Genomic DNA, 18786 nt, shown 5'->3' with positions numbered 1-18786 from the left:
TTAATTTACGGAATTATTCAATGCATTCAAGGTATTTACTAAATGATCGCTTTAAACACTAACCTCTTTCTTTGATTCTTTGAAAACAAGTATTTAAACAATGAGGCAAACGTAATATTTACTTTTTTTCTTTAAGATTACATCAATATAGTATTATCTCTAGTAATATACATTCGCAAATATGGAATATTTTGTTTTGTAATGCATGCCTTCGTAGAGTAGATATTTCGTCGATATGTCCTTTTTTAACTGTTAACTATGAACACTTCTTTGTTCATATAACAATCGATTAGTATGTTGTACTGTTACAAACAATAACGATAACCATTTTATTAATTATAATGTTATAGAAATAATATATACTTCAATAAAATCTGGCTAATGATGTTATGGAAGTTATTTGTTTAGCATGGTGTAACACATCTAACGCCCCATAGCAGTAACTTAAGCGGAAATGTATTTTCTGAAAAGTATGATCATCAAACAAATGCTAGAAATAAACATCCGCCGCCGAATATTATTGATTATGCAAAAGTTGTTATTTACTTACAAGTGTAAAGTAGACGAAAACGCGCGTGTACACCACAGGCCTATGGTAATAATACGCCTAAAAACTGAAATACAAATCACTCAAGTTTAATCAATTAAAGGCCTATATCTCTTACATGTCCGAGTCATCCTAGCAAAACCACCGGAAAACGATAATGCAAATTCATTTACGCGTGCATCGCCGAAGTATGATGTCACACATTTATTGTACGTTTCTTGAAATATCATGCAGCAGTTATTCACAAACATATCCGGACGAATGGACGGACAACACCAACAACAATATCCCTCCGTTATTGGCCGGGAATAAAAAAGCAGATAATAGAAAAGTAAATTACACTTCAATTAAGACGTTTTAATTTTTATTTATTTTGATATAAACCATTATCTTTAAGCTGCAAATTTGTGGTTCAAAAATGTTTGTCCTTCAAAATCATAATTATAAATATACATAATTAGAGCGCAATAAACAGTATCAACATCTTTAACTATAATGTAAGGTAAATGAACATATAAATTCAGCGGTTAAAGAGGCGGAATACTTTTGTCGTACCTTTCACTTTATTAAATAGTGTCCTTTTTCTGTGGCGATACAGTGAACTGTGGTGATTGACGGTCTTTCCACAAACTATACATTGCTACACGTTGTCACATTCTTTGTGTTTAAGGCGATGCTCTGCTAAATATCGCTTTGCTTTAAAAAGTTTTTCCACGTGTTTCATATTTGAAACTTGCCTCTTTTCCGCATACACCTGAATGTCTTTTACGGTTGCATCGACTTTTGAATGAACCTGAGCAACGCTTCTGAATGTGTCTTCACGTGACGAACTACTTTAGTGATGAACACTTTGTCTCATTGTTCGCAGTTATAACATGCACCTAAGTGGGAACGTTCGTGTACTTGTAAATGTGTTTTCAAGAATGTCATTTTCCACACACCTTACACTGAAACTTACAATCAACATATAGGTAAAATCGGATCTCCATCCACAGGCAGAAATGACTCCGTCCTTTCTCCGCGTGCAGCAGCCAACAATGTATCTGATTCCATAATTGCCTCGCATGCATATTCAGGTACTACTGCCAAGTAATGGTGACTCCGTCTTTTCATCCTCGCTTAAGTCGAAATTAGACTGAGCCCAAAGATGCGGAGCTAAACCTCCTGCAACATAAAATATAAGTTAAAAATTTAATGGTCGGTTTAGTTTTGTTTTCGCAGAGTTATTGCGCCAGTTATCATTGCGTGTACACTTCACAAAATTGTCGTGTTTCAGATTGCCCGACCGATCCTCCTTGGCATTCCTTGTCTCAGATTTATTACAGTATTGCATTTCTCTACAAAAACATATTATCATTATTTCTGCGCATACTTTTTAAACAAAACATCGGGAAGTAAGATTTTACACCTATCGAACAGGTTTTAAGCATGGACCTGGTTACATGTATTTGGTTCAATCAACTGTTAACATGCAGAATAAGATTGCCAACAGTGTGTTTTCAATGGTAGTCTTTCCATTGTATATAGTGAACGTCCTGCGGTGAGTACCAACTACTGGTCATTTGGGTCTGGTTTTAGTACAAAACAATCACAGTAATTGAATTGTGATCACCCTGTAATATACAATGATACATTATTTGTGTGTGTATTACGTGTGTATTACATTGTGTATATTAATAACATAATCAAATCTGGAAAAGCTCATATTCTAATCTTTTTTTAACCAAAAATATTAATGTATATCTTATTAAGAATTACCCAATAGATTGGTTCAGTTAAAGAATTTCATAATACACGTTCCATCGCAATTATTATAGACACAATACATTCGAACAGATTGATTTGCTGAAGAACAAAAATGATAAAAGTTTAGCTCATTTGCCTTAATTTACTATAGAATGAAAACGGTCTATTAAATCTTTTTGGAGGTCATATTATATGTTCGATATACTATCATTCTAATACATATCGACAATTTAAATAGCTAACCTTCTTCAGTGTCATACGCTAATACGTTTACATTTTATTTGCAGCGGAAAAACAACGAAAAAACACACTGTTTTAATAATCACACTGCATACATGTTAAGATTTAAATCTTGAACATAAAATCATTTAAATCTTGAACATAAATTAACCAAAAGTGTACAAACAACTGAACGTCAGTGCCACTGAAGTTTTACGAAACGTGTTGACATACACCAAGTTCCAATCATAACGATTTATTTTCTAGACAATGCACCTGTACACACTACGGTATATTTAACTGCATCACTAAAGGATCCATTACGAACAATTTTATTATATATGCACAAGTAAAATAAGTCTATCGATGAATTGTTTATGCGTTGCTATTCTGTATTGAAGAAAATAGAGGAGCATATATACATGATGTGGCATTTCCATGTGCGCTGTATTCATGAAATTAAACAAATAATCCTTAAGTTCGCTACGATTTGCATCGCGACTTTAATCGTGAGCATCTTATCAGATCATATAGGGATATAAGATCTTGAAATCAATCATGTCAAACGTGCTTATCGTGAATACGTTTTTGAATTGTTAAAACGAGTCTACGATTTACGTTTTACCTCACACACACATGTACTAATTTCGGGGAATTTGATCCTGTTTATCTTGTCTAATCAAGACGAAAACGTGGAATACTGCGAATCACTTCTTTCAAATAGTATGTTATTGTATTTGAACTTGAGATCTGATGGTGTGCGATCTTAACATCTCTAATTGTAACAACGTAAACAGGTTGCGAGCGACTGCAAAGCTCCGAATCATAACGAAGAAAATTGTTAATACTTATAAAAACATAATCTTCTATATTTTGAGTATGATTCTAGCTTGTGGCACACTGATCTTACAAGCTAAACGTATGTGAATAATCCGTGGAAATTAACTAGTTACATATATTGGCATTCTTTGTTTGCAAACTTACCGTAGCTATCTTATATTATTGTATTAATATCTTGAGTTGACCTAATAAGTACTATGTAAGCATAGACACGTCTCAAATACACGTAACTATCATGTGTATTTTAACATTTAATTCAGTGTTTTTTGTATGCGCAAATTATGCTGAAACATAACATTTTTTGCGACGAAGTTAGGCATAGACATACATCTAGAACAAACTGTACACTTAGTGTAACATTGAACCCCGTAGATTCTGCTTTAAGACAAGAAATTAGAATATATCAGGCAAGATATCGATAAGATGAGCACTAAAGATCATACAATAAATCATGTTTCTTAGAGAGCATTTTCTTGTAAAACCTCTGTTCAAATATAAATAAGACGTCGATAACAAATTGTTAATAATATAGTGAGTTTTTACATCAGACAATAAACACTAAAACTCATATCTGTCATGATAATGAATTTTTGCGACAAGGCATGTGTAATGGAACACACCGTTTAGTTGCACACACAACAGCGTTTACAAAATTGAAATAAGTACATAAAATATTGCGTATACACAGCAAAATCTCAGAGCAACAATACACATGAAGTTGAACACAAAAATTCTTTGAAAGAAAACGATTTTAATGGTAACAAACTTCAATGTAAATACTATGTATCATTCAACTAAATGATTTTTAAAATAGTAAGTCAAACGATAAATGGTTTATCTGACAGGTAGATTGTTTCTAATAAGTACATAAATGACCATTATTATTTAAAGAACTGTTGATCGCGTTTGCAAAGACACTATCTCCGTTTTAATAGATTATCAAATGTGTTCTGATGATGTAATCAATTTGTACATTATATTCTTAACCCAACAGACTTTTTACGCAATTTGTCAGTCTGTGCAGATAGATTATCGCATGCGCGATGATTCTCAAACATTCATTGCCAGATTTTTCTATCGCGCATAAATCAAAACCAGGAGCCAACATGTCTAGCGCCTGACACATTTCTGCTGAATCAGCATCGACGGACGAAATATTCATTTGATAATTTAACGGCTGTGGGTTACTGCGTTAACCCAAACATGCACGCTATTTTCTCATTATGTTATCTTATATCGCATGTATGCCAGCTGAAAGAAAACTCTTGTTTTGTTACATATAAAACAATGGTTATTTGAGCAAATGTAGTGAACTCACTTTTGTTATATTACAATAAATTTGTTGTGTACATGTATATGATGATTCCAACACACACCGTGTAGTTTGAGAAAACCTATCGATGCTTGTAGAATGTCTTATACGGTTAGAGAGTATCAATTAAGACTATATAAAAAGGTACTCGTGAAAGAGTGCATCCTGTCAATAGCGAGTTATTTAACGACATATTATGTCTTGTGAAGTCTTTTTATATTGGTATGAGCTGTATTTATCAGTTGCAAATTATGTCTCATAATGGGCTTAAAGTAAGTTTGCAAAAAGGGATCAAACCAATATTTGTCGGAAATTATGTGATCATCATAGATAGAACAGCATCAGGAAATAAAGTATCGTGATTGTTGTCATACTTTGAAAATATGCACACATATTGAATATTTAATAGAGAATTTATATTTGAAAAACGTGAAGTAAGCAAACAGCAGACTTGTGGATGGTTTTCTTTTAAATATTTTTTATTCAGACATCTTTGATCTTGAAATAATAAAAAGAAGTGAAACTCCAGCTGCTGGAGCAGTATTGCATTCTTATTATATACAATGTGTTGGTCTTATATTTAAGGCAAGTGACCAATTTTCAAAACATTACGAAACAGCACAATGCGAAACAACATACACACATAGAAGAATACAGCTGGGGTAACCAATGCGAAGAATTGGGGGTTAAATCAGCCTTAGCGCGCTCAACCCCACACTTGGCCCAGCAATATTCATCATACATATAAGTGTAAATAAAATTTAACCTCATTGCACTGCAACTCAAATTAAACAATGATAAAAGGGAATTTGAACGCATTCAATTTAATTACCATTTAATGACTCAATGGTAGGAAGGATATCAGAGCAACAAAGTTACAACTTTTTGAGGAACGATGTTATGAAATTACAAACAAGTGTCAACTACACCCCTTCGTTTTTACAAAAAGATTTAAGCATATAGTATCATATAGTAAATATTTCAGATCTTCATCGTGCAAATACAGGGAGAAGCAGCAATATTGGGTGTAAAAGATACATATTATATAGCTTGGTTGTTTATGTGACTGCTAAAATAATAAATCAAACAAGAAACGCCCGTCAGACAGAAAATGTTAATAAAGTTTAACGAACAGAAACCACATTGCACGATATATTGCCTGACTGCATTTTATCTCCAGACGGAAATGCCTGTACATTGAGCTAATGTAAACGCATCGAATTTGTGATAGTTTAAACCCGTAATATATGTATGTTTTTCTTTTTTAAATGAGGAAATGCAGAATCAATTGAAAGCAGCGCAACCGGTTTGCTAACGCTCCCTGAGAACCGTTTTACGTAATGAGGTAAATTGGGGAAATAAAATGTACATTTACCTTCAAATTTTTAAGAAACTAACATAACTAGCATAAAAGCATGCACTTTCAAAATGTGTTTTAACAAATTAACTACGTTCAGTACAGAGGCGAAAATTCCTTTGTATGTGGTTGTGTTATATACTTTATGGCATGCTAGTGGCCTCTAGGCTGATGTAACGCAAATAGCTCAAGCTTCTGAACCTTAATGTGTTTAAAGTACTAACCTAAGTATGATCTTAGTTATATAATATAACGGCGTGCATACTTGCGACAGACATTCTGTTTCCTTCCACTTTCCATCCCAAACTATTGGTGATCGACTTTTAATCATTGGCGACCACAATCATTTCGATTTGATTAATTAACGATTTGTATGATTTTATTAAGTAACGTACTATTTAATGATTTTAAGTAAATATGTAAGTAACAGTAAACTATATTACTAAGTATAGTAACGCAGGTCAACTCAATTAAAGTCATGGCATGGTTTTAAAAGTGTGTAGTCTTAATATTGATTTTGACATCACCTACGTATTTGTGCATTTATATCAAGTACACATTTTCAAGTTCGAAGCATGAAACGCATGCTCGCTGTATATATAAAATTAAGGGACGGTTTATATTATTAAATAGGTGTTGTACGAATAGCACTTTTTCTCGTCTTATAATAATATATATATTTGATTGACTGATCAGCAAGTATACAACACTAATTATAATATTTTGCGAACCATTTACTTTTGTAACAATTAAGATCTTGCGAGAGTACATCCTGTCTAAAGATTATTTTTTTTATTTCAACCATGATTGGTTTATGGTTCGTTTTTCTCGTATATTATATTTATTTGCAACAATACAAACCTTTGATGGACCAGGGTAAAACAACGAGGATGCATACATACATTTTTTCATTACTAATCACTAATTCTTTATGATGTATGGACGAATGCATAGGATATATGAACATCTCGGCAAATCCAATCAAATTATTGCTTTTTTTCGCAACATTTTCTGTCAAGTATTTTGTGTTATACAATTTGATTGACGAAATATCAAACATAATTACTAAAAAATACAATTAGATCCATTCAAGATACAGCTCCGTATTAACCAATTTGTATTCCCACAATAGTTGTATTATTCCCTAATGAAAAGTCTTACCGACGTAAAGCTTCGAGGATGGCGTGATTCAACTAGCCATTACCATAGACCGTGTTGAATTCATCAGTATTATGCTTCCACATTGATGTCATTACTAGACATATATTTTTGGCACTTAAGAGCTCAATTTTATCATAACCAAAAGAAAACAATTCCCAAGTCAGAAAGCTAACCACTAACAGGTACACCAATATAGAAATGATGTCCATTTTCAAATATAAAGAGGCCATAGGCGCTTATATCTGACTATTTATTCTTATAAAAGTTTGATTTCATATATTTTCAAGTCAGTTGAACAGTCTGAGGCGGAAGACTATGCTGTACGAGATTGGGTTTATTATACTTATTATTTGTTGTATTCATGTCTAACAAAGATTGTGGTTTAAATTTCCAAAGACACAAGTGACACAAACATGGTTTTACTGAAAATGCGTAAAACATTGATTATCATCTATTGTTTTTTTAAGCAGTATCGTTTTTGCTAACAAAATTTGTGACCTTTGTTATCACTCTCTATTACGTCCTTATAATCTGAAATCACAGAAGAGCAATCAATCTGGTAAAAATACGCATTCCTGACCTCACACATTTGATGGCTGGTAATAAACACTTTTGTAGGAAGATTGATGAGAAAAACATGTAAAGGATTCCATAAGTGTGTATTTTTTGGTGAAAAATGGTCGCTAGGCGATCGGTAAGTGTTACATAATTCCAAGTTTTTATATAAAAGACAAATCCACATTATAAAGAGATAATGCAATCACTTTTCATCTACTAAAATCATGTTTACATGTTTTATTTTCTAATATTTGTATTGTGTAATGCACGGGAATGAGAACTGATGTTAACCATAGAATTAGACTAAAACTAAAACTCTTTTGTATTTTTAAACAAGTTTGATGTAACAAATATTTGTTAAGTTTGTAACAAATGTGTACATACATTGGCAACGCACAATGCTTTATGCAATTGCGGCGGACATCAAGCTTGATAAAACCGTATTTAATTATGAATATTATTCATTGATACGTTCCGTGGAGGTTCAATCGCGACTCCTGTGCATTCTGGTTTGTTGAGATTCATGGAATAATTGTCCTTTGTATATGTTTTATACGCAACGTATATGTCTTAATTAAAAGTACACATTCTTGTATCAAAAGAGGGAATTTAAATTTTCAATAAATAAATACAACGTCTCTGTATCCATTAAAGTCAATATCTTCGACTGCAATTGACAGTTACAGTGGCATAACTTGCTTAAAACAATTCTTTTCTGAAGTGTTCTGAAAAGTGTTTTGGCTGGAAGATTGATAATTCAAAACAATTCAGAAATAGTATCAGTAGGATATTGAGAGTTGTAAACACTTATTAACAATATTTAATGAGGAAGAGGATAACGAGTGCACGTGTCGTTCCGCCAAAAAGAGCACGAAGTTCGTAAGGTTAACATTAATAAGGAGTAAAGACACCCCCCCCACATTTTGCGAAGATGAGTATTAAACATTTCTTTGAACGTTATCATACATGGAAACACGAAAATAATAGGTGGATGGAATGACTTCGATATTTAACCAGTTTTTGAAAGATTGAATTACTAGGTATAAATGATTTGCAATTTATAAAATCAACCCTGATCATTCCCTCTATGAAAATTTCAATACGGCCGCCAAATACCGAATCAGGCAGGTATCTATATGACGGTTCAGAAAAAATACAATTATATTAAATACATCATTATTGGCCATTATATCATATCTTAAATGATTTGTATGTGCGTTTTAGTGCTGTATTAGAAATATAATATATCGGATATGTATTTATATAATATCTTAAATGATTATTATGTGCGTTTTAATGCTGTATTAAAACACTAATATATTGGGCATTAATAGTCTGAACATGTTTTATTTAGGAGACCACTTCACACGATTTCCTGATTCCCTCATTTTTAATAATGCATACACTTGATGCTCCGAACTACTCATTTTAAGAAGCTGTCTCCATCCGTAATGAATAAAACTTGGTATTTCGCTTAAAAAGTATCCTTTGGTGTTGGTAATCCATGGGTTCCATGTTCACGACATATAAGCTTTTTTTCTCCTTTTCCGAAGAACATTTTCTGAGCATGATAAACAGCAGCAATTGTGACATTTATACAGTCGAAAACACGGTTAACAATTTAATCTGGTATCACCCAAATTGCTAATATTTTCTCTGTCAATATCCCCAAATGTGAATGCCTGTAAATAAACGCTATCATATAAGTTGTCTGATATTAAATATAAAGAATGTCAACAGCAAATGATACTTTTAAGTGCTATAATGTCGCTAGGCTCTCCAGCGCTTTCCTATTCTATAATAGGTTCTTAAGACTTCATCGTTGTGATGGGATTATACTTAGTCAATTTATGATATCATTAAGAGCGCTTACTTATGTGATTATTATCTGTGTTTGATAATTTTAAAAGATTTGTAAGCGGGTCTTGAAAACTTATAACCAACGGGACGTAATACATAATTTTACAACGTTAACGATTAATCTGTGTTTTTATTACAATACAAGGAGCGTAACAAAAATGTGTGTCTTAAGTGTTATCCTTCTCATAAAATTTGTCAATACAGATTAAAATCACAGTATCGTAATGCAATGTGAACTAAGATTAATACACCTACAGTTCACCACGAGTATTGTTCGATGATACGTTTTGTGGAGGTTCAATGGCGGCATCAATCACTCTCTGGTATATCCTCGAGGAAACAATTGTGTTCAGACACAAGTCTCATGGTGCAGTTGAACAAACTGAAAGTGTTAAGTACAGACCAGTTAAAACGATTTATTATAGGGTAAGCTAATGATATTGAACGCAAAAAGTAATCTGCAATATTTTGCATCAGAAATTGTGAGCGATGTCATTTTCGTTTGCTTTTGTTTACTTATAGCAAATATACTTATAACCATGTTAAATTTATAATTCTCAACATTATTTAATGCCTTTGCTAAAGAATAAAGAATACCTTTAATAATTGTAAAACGCATTTATAAGTGAACGTTTTTTTATATAACAAACACCATTGTTCATAGTTTACTTTATATGCAGTAAGTTTGCTTCATCATGGTTATATTTCCCCGAATATATTGCTCAATCTGAAGATAGTGACGCGCAACCTTAGTCATATGGGCGGATATTGTAAAATTTGAATAATAATGAGATCGAGAAGTGCGAGCAGACGATGTGAAACAAGTTGGATAAAAAAAGCTCAAATACTGAAAAAATAAATTATTATATTAATTTATTAGGAGGAAAAGCGTATTTCTCAAGGATAAAAATCACAACTTACTGAATTATTTCCCATGGCGACTGAAAATACTGTTTTCTGACGGCGAAAGAAATGGGTCACCAAATCTGACAAGTATACAACACATAGCGGCTCAATCGAAATACCGTGTAAATCTAGACAATATCTAGGTCAAGTTAGAATATGGGTCATGCCGGGTAAAAAAAACTAGGTCACAGGGTCACTTAGTGCATTTCAAGCATTTAGCATGGTGTCCGCTCTCTTATTGAAGTAGTTTTCATCCGATCTTCACCAAACTTGGTAAGAGGTTGTATCGAGACAATATTTAGGACAAGTTCGAATATGGGTCATGCCGGGTCAAAAACTGTGTCACAGGGTAACTTAAACCATTTCAAGTATTTAGCATGGTGTCCGCTCTCTCATTGAAGTAGTTTTCATCCGATCTTCACCAAATTTGGTCAGAAGTTGTGTCTAGACAATATCTTCGTATAGGTCAAGTTCAAATATGGGTCATGCCAGGTTAAAAACTAGGTCACGAGGTCACTTAGTGCATTTCAAGCATTTAGCATGGTGTCCGCTCTCTAATTGAAGTAGTTTTTATCAGATCTTCACCAACTTTGGTCAGAAGTTGTGTCTAGATGATATGTAGGTCAAGTTCAAATATGGGTCATGGTAAAGTTATCAAGTTGTCCAAAGCCTTAAAACGGGTGTATCTTGTGACAGTCTGGCACTCTCGTTTACTGATATTTTTTTAAGTAATTGAGCGACTTGAAAATGAAGCTTTTATAATATGTGGTGATTTTAACTTAGTTATAGATCATGTACTAGATTACTTTAATAACAAAAAGGTTAATAACCCTAAAGCTCAAAACAAAGTCTTAGAGTCAATCAGATTTTACAATCTTGTAGACCCTTTTCGTGAACAAAACCATTCAAAAAATGATTTGCATGGCGTAAAAAAATCCGATACAACAGGCTAGGCTGAATCTATTTTTAATCACTTCAGATTTCTTGCAACACTTTAAAACCACTGGAATTTAACCATGTTTACAATCGGAGCACTCAATAAGTACTTTAAACTTAACCTTTAATAACTTTTTTTCATAAACCAGGTCTTTTGAAATATAATAATTATGTACTGTCAGACATTATGTATGTATAGGAAATCAACAAAAACATTGATGATATTAAGCTTCAATACGCACAACCAATTTATAATTATCAAAATATGAACAACGAAATTCCTGACAGTGAATTACAGTTTACGATAAATTATAAACTTTTATTAGGAACCCTGCCTATGGAATAAAGGGACAAATCTATTTCATATGGTTCTTATTAAAAAAAAGAGAAACAAAACTTATAGAAAGCAAATTATTAACAAGAATAAAAGAGTTGGAAGGTAACTTTCTAGATGAAAACATTTAATTACTTGAAAACTTGAAAACTGAAATAAATAATATTCAGAGCACACATTTAAAAGGATACATGCTAAGATCCAAATTTCAGTGCAGTTTACAAGGTGAAAAGCCATCTAGATATTTTTTTAACCTTGAAAAAAATAATGCAATAATAAAATCAATATATAAACTTAAAATGAAGATGATAGTGGCATAACTGACCAAACCGGTATTCTTAATTCAATAGCATCTTATTATCAGTCTCTTTATAAGCAAAATAATGAATGCAGTAGTGAAGACTTTAATAACTATTTAAAAAACATAAATTGCCCAAAATTAAACCAGAGTGAGTCCATTTCAATCGAAGGTATTATAACGTTAGAGGAAGCTTTAACAGTTTTAAAAAAGAAGTCAAATAATAAAATCCCAGGCAGTTCTGGCTTCAGTGCAGAATTTTATAAAATGTTTTGGAATAAAATTGTTACTTTTGTTGTCAGATCCTTAAATAAAGCTTTTAAGTGTGGACATTTATCTATAACACAAACTCAAGGTATCATAACATGTATTCCAAATGGTGATAAATCAACGCTTTATGCAAAAAGTTGGCGTCCAATTTCTCTATTAAATATTGTTTATAAAATTGCCTCTGGAGTAATAGCTAACAGATTTTAATTCTTTATTGACAGGTTAATTTATAACGACCAGACGGGTTTTATTATAGAGAGATACATAGGGGAGAATACTTGGTTAATTTATGACATTATGAACTATACTGAAGAAAACGAAAATCCAGGCTTACTTCTCCTAATTGATTTTGAAAAGGCGTACGATTCATTTGCCTGGACCTTTGTACAAAAAACACTTTCTTTCTTTAATTTCGGTCATGACGTAAAACGTTTGTTCGAGATTTTTTTTAAGATTCTTAACTGCCGTTTCTCAGTGTGGTTACTTATCTAACTTTTACCCTATTGAAAGGGGCTGCAGGCAAGGAGATCCCCCCTCATGTTACATTTTTATCCTATGCGCCTAAGTTGTGTCACTTGTATTGAGAAAAAGCAATCATATAAAAGGCATAACCATTCAGGTAACTGAACATAAATTGTCCCAGTTTGCTGATGATACCACTATTTTATCAGACGGTACCGAACAATCCCTAAATGAGACACTTACTGTTATACAGAAGTTTGCAAATTTGTCATTCCTTAATGTAAATTTTGATAAAACAAATGTTGTATGGATTGGCAAGAACAAATATAGTTCATATACCATAAAAACCAAATGAAAACTATATTGGATGCAACAAAGCTTTAAAATGCTTTGAATAAATTTCCATGTAGACCTGTCAAAATGTTAAAAACAAACTACGATGAAAAAATTGTTAAAATGGAAAATATTCTGAAAAATTGGAAAAGTAGAAGTTTAACACCAATTGGCAAAATTATTATTGTAAAAACACGTATTGTGTCATTAATCAATCACCTGTTCATATCATTGCCCAACCCACCCATTACCATATTAAATTCAATAAAATCTTCTTTCTCGTTTTTTTTTTGGAGTATTGCATAGTAAAATAAAGTTCACAACAATATTTAAGGAACATAATGAAGGAGGTTTAAAATAATCAATTTGGATGCTTTTATTCCAGCATTGAGACTTACCTGGCTATAAAAACTTGAATCCTTTAGTGGGAAACGGGATAAATATCGCAAAACTGTATTTGATAATTATAAACTCTTTAATTGCAGTTATCATTACGCTATAAATGTATCAAATAGAATATCCAATCCTTTTTTGGGTAGATGTTTAAAAAAGCTTCTCACTTTTATGTAATAAATTGGAATTCAACGCAGAAGATTTTCTATATTATCCACTTTTCTATATATATTAATTAATTATTAAACATATTAATAGGAAATAAAAGTATTTTCTTTAAGACATGGTTTGATGCTGAAATTCATTGCATAGGGGATATATTAAAAAATAGAACATTTATTCCTTTAGATGAAATAAAAAAGAATGTATATTTTAAACATAAAGTTCATTCATTATACAGGGATAAAAGAGCAATAGATGAGTTTATGAAAATAAATTGTATATTTTGTGCCACCCAACAAATTATAAAACCGTTTTTGCCCCCTTTATTACAAGTTATACTGAAAAAAAAAAGAATCTGGAGCAAAAAGACTATACACCATTATAAATAAAAATATTGAACAACCATCAGTAAAAGCAAATTGTTGTACTAACTGAATGCCACACTTAATGAAAAAGAATGGAATAGCATATTTGAGCTACCCTTTTTGAATAACCAATGACGTAAAAGTGCAGTAGTTCCAATATAGAATAACTCACAGAATACTTGGAACAAATAGTATCTAAAATAAAATGAAAATAACTAATGATCCATTATGTTCTTTTTGCAAACAAAATTATGAAATTTTAGAACATTTATTCTGGGAATGTCAGATATCTAAAACAATTATTGACGGAATCCGGACAACCTTTTCCATTTATTGATAAGACAATTTTTCTTCTTGGATATTTAATGAAGTCTGCTAGAACCATAAATAATGTAATTAATTTTATTTTTAAAGCTATACTTATACAAGTGTAAAACAAACAAAATAATTCCAAGCATAGCAGGAGCCATAAAATACCTCAAAAAATGAATATGATTACTTGAGAAAAATTTCAATTACAAAAAACAATTTAGAATCCTTTGATAGAGAATGGTAACTTTTTTATACCATTTTATCACATACTTAGATTTTAAACGTGGGGATTGTTGTAGTTTCATCTGTTATTACAATGTTTACATCATTTATACAGCATTGCCTTATATTCACACTGAAAAATATCTATATCATTAAAAGCACTTATTAATTTTTCTCTATGCCTTTACATGTGTTAGTATAATTTAAACATCATTGGTCGTAGATATATACATATGCACACTGGAAAATGTATTTTCTTTTTCTTATTTCTATTTTCTTATGTTTTTTTCAAGACAAAATTAAAAGCATCATATAGATAACCTTAGATTTTTTTTCATTTTTTTATTTTTGCTTTTAATATCTTCATCTCTGATTGAATCACACAATTGTGTTTATGATTTAATATTATACATATATTTTCTCTTTAAATCTAATGTGGTGAAAACTTTCTTTATCAATTCTGTATTTTGTTTAATCTTCATTATCAGAGAATTATACATATCGCAATTCAACACTTTAGTTATCTTTCATATATATGTGCAATATAATATAGAAAGAATATTCACGTACTAACGTGTAAAATTATATTTAGTAAGTATGCTAAACAGCTTCTTTGAAGGGTTTTATGTATTGTGTTGTATTTGAATATTTTGAATACAAGTATGTTCATATACTCCCTTCGAGAGCATGTCAATAAATTGCTACATATAAAACATGTATGTTTGTAATACACTATATTGAAAATAAAATGTTGCAGTTGAAAAAAATAAAATTTTACTTCATTTCACTGCAACTCAAATTAAACAATAATATAAGGGAATTAGAACGAATTCAATTGAATAACCATTTAATTACTCTATGGTAGGAAGGAGACCAGAGCAACTGAGTTACAACTTTTTTAGGGACGATGAAATGAAATTACAAACAAGTGTCAACTACATCCCTTCTTTTTACACAAAGATTAAAGCATATAGCATCATATAGTAAATAGTTCAGATCTTCATAGTGCAAATACAGGGAAGAACTGCAATAATGGGTGTAAACGATCCATTTTACATAGCTTGGTTGTTTATGTGACCGCAAAAATAATAAATCAAAGTTAACAAGAAAAAATATTACAAAAGTGTAACGAGATAAACTCGATGTCCGATAAAACATCAAATTCATAAACAAGAAAACACATAATGGCAGTAATGCGCTAAAAAGGGTTTACATTTGCATTGCTCGATATATCTCGTCATGACGTAACCTATTCTGCTAACAGTAAATCAAACCATCCATCTCAATTGAGCCGAAATCACTAATTATTGCTCTTACACTTATATTTGAAGTACGAAGAATGAAACGCAGACTCGCTGTATATATAAATTAAAGGACGGTTTATATTATTAAATAGGTGTTGTACGAATAGCACGTTTTCTCATCTTATAATAATATATATATATGATTGACAGATCAGCAAGTATACAACACTAATTAGAATATTTTGCGAACCATTAACTTTTGTTACAATTAAGATCTTGCGAGAGCACATCCTGTCTGAATATATTTTTTTTATTTCAACCATGATTGGTTTATGGTTCGTTTTTCTCGTATATTATATTTTTTTGAAACAATACAAACCTTTGATGGACCAGGGTACAACAACGAGGATGCATACATCGATTTTTACATTACTAATCACGAATTCTTTATGATGTATGGACGAATGCATAGGATACGCTAAAAAGGGTTTACATTTGCATTGCTCGATAGATCTTGTCATGACGTAACCTATTCTGGTAACAGTTAATCAAACCATCCATCACAATTGAAACGAAATCACTAATTATTGCTCTTACACTTATATTTGTGATTTGCCATGTTGTAAATAACAGGTCATCGCAAATGAAATTAATCGATCAAGTGGTTCATTCCAAACAACGGGAGATTAAACAACTAGTACAAATCGTGATAAAATCCGGTTGAATAAAGAGCTTGCTATATATATATATATATATAGTCAAACCTGAGAACAGCGATGGAAATGACCAAAGTGGCCGTGTCCACGGGTGACCGTTGTTTTCGGATCACACTTTTAAGATGGTTGGTCAGTTGGTAGTATTGCTACGTCGTTACCCCACCCAGTCGTTTGCATACAGTGTTAAACAAAGGCTCATTGCGATAACTAAGCATAATAACATAATTAACTTACATTAAATACTACAGAATAATATCTTATAGATTGATTTAATTTCATATTGTTAAACTAAATCAATGACTTTATCAACGCTAGTATAATTATTTACTCATGCATCTCGATCATTCAGCAAATAAAGCGTGTGACGTGCCATTGACGTCGCGTCCGAACAAGTCTTAAAAGCGGATTCGCTGTCATACACCGATAGTACGGTGTTACTGTACCGTTCTCATTCAAATAAAAAGATGCAACAATTTTGTTTAATTTTTTTTTAACGCAAACATTACACAAAAAGCATTTTCATTCAACAACCTCATACAAAATACAAACATTCATTCATTCTTTATCAAAAAAACATAGCACATCACCTTGACACACGGAAGCAATCTTGGCCTTCCACTGATCAACTGAATCAAGTTTAACCTCACCGCGTTCACCACTTTGAGTTTTAAACACGATATTATTGCGTTTTAGGAATGATTCCAGCCAACCATTGCTGCCCTTAAAATTATTCAAACCTAATTGACCAGCAAACTTCCGTGCTTTTTCTTGAATCATTGGTCCAAAAACATTTATCAAACGAGCCGTTGCCTCGTTGAACCACTTAAAAAACCAGATCGTTCAACCCGCTGTATTCCGTGTCAAATTTTGGACGCTTTAAACTCGCATTTTCATTCGATTCATACTCCTCCATAATATATCGCTTACGCTTAAGCACACTCTGCACTTGCGTACGTTCAACACCGAGGTCACATGCTATTACACGCGAACTTTTTCCAGATTCAAACAGTTTCAGACGCTTGACTAGCTCCAGTAATGTGAGGAACTTACGTTAACCACTCATTGTTATTCCGTGATTTATTATTCCGATTGCTTTTGAAAGTGTTGTAAACGCTAGAAAGCTCTTTTAAAGAATGATCCGAAAATGTTATTTTTAAATCTATACTCAATGTTGTAAGTACAATGTACTAATTAGCGGTCATTTAATTAGCAATAATTACTTTAAAAGTGTCGCAAACTCTGACATATTTTCTTTTGAAGATACCTCCCATAACTATTCCCGGAAAACAAACCTTCCCTTGTGTACTCGCAGCGGGCCGCTTTCATAATATAAAAGGCCATTACCGCTATCATGCTTTACCCGCAAACTAGACGGACAAATTATGTGCTGTGTTTTTTAATTTTCGCGACTCGAGACGACTGACGCGTCACCGTCATTCTCAGTTCAAACGTGAATTTTGGAGTGGAATATAGTGGCCGTTGGCCGTTATAGACAGGTGACCGTTATTCTCAAGTGTAATATAAAGTGATTTTCGTCTGAGGCATCAAGACTGACCGTTGCCTGCAGTTGACCGTTATTCTCAGGTGCCCATTAGGTCAGTTTCGACTGTACAATAAACCACTAAGTTTTAAGCCTTCGTCTTAAAATATTTACTTAAAATATTTTTTGAATTAAGCAATGGCTTCAAATGAAATAAATAATCGACTGGCATAATCTATTAATCTTACTTCGATGTTTCAGCGGAATGAGATCGTTCGGGAAATGGCTGACCAATGATCATTTCTGTAAATTTGCAGCCACAAAATAACACTTAATTGCATTTTGATTGACAATAGCAGTTTTTCATTCTTAAATATTAATTTGCAATTCATTTGTGTTTTATGAATGTATTTACAAAACAAAAATAAGCTTGAACAATATATATTTAATGTTTTAAGGATGCAGAACAGAAACCACTTTGCACGCTATATTGCCTGACTGCATTTTAACTCCAGCCATAAATTCCTGTACATTGAGCTTATGTAAACACATCAAATTTTTGATAGTTTAAAACACGTATTATATTTATGTGTTTCTGTTTTAAATGAACAAAATGCAGAATCAGTTGAAAGCAGCGCAACCGGTTTGCTTATGCAACCTGATAACCGTTTTACGTTATGTGGCCAATTGGAGAAATAAAATGTACACTTTAATTCAAATTTTTGAGAAACTAACATAATTAGCATAAAAGCG

The sequence above is a fragment of the Dreissena polymorpha genome, chromosome 5 (genome assembly GCF_020536995.1).
Source record: "Dreissena polymorpha isolate Duluth1 chromosome 5, UMN_Dpol_1.0, whole genome shotgun sequence".
NCBI classification, from domain to species: domain Eukaryota; kingdom Metazoa; phylum Mollusca; class Bivalvia; order Myida; family Dreissenidae; genus Dreissena; species Dreissena polymorpha.
Note: the sequence above shows the minus strand (reverse complement) of the source record.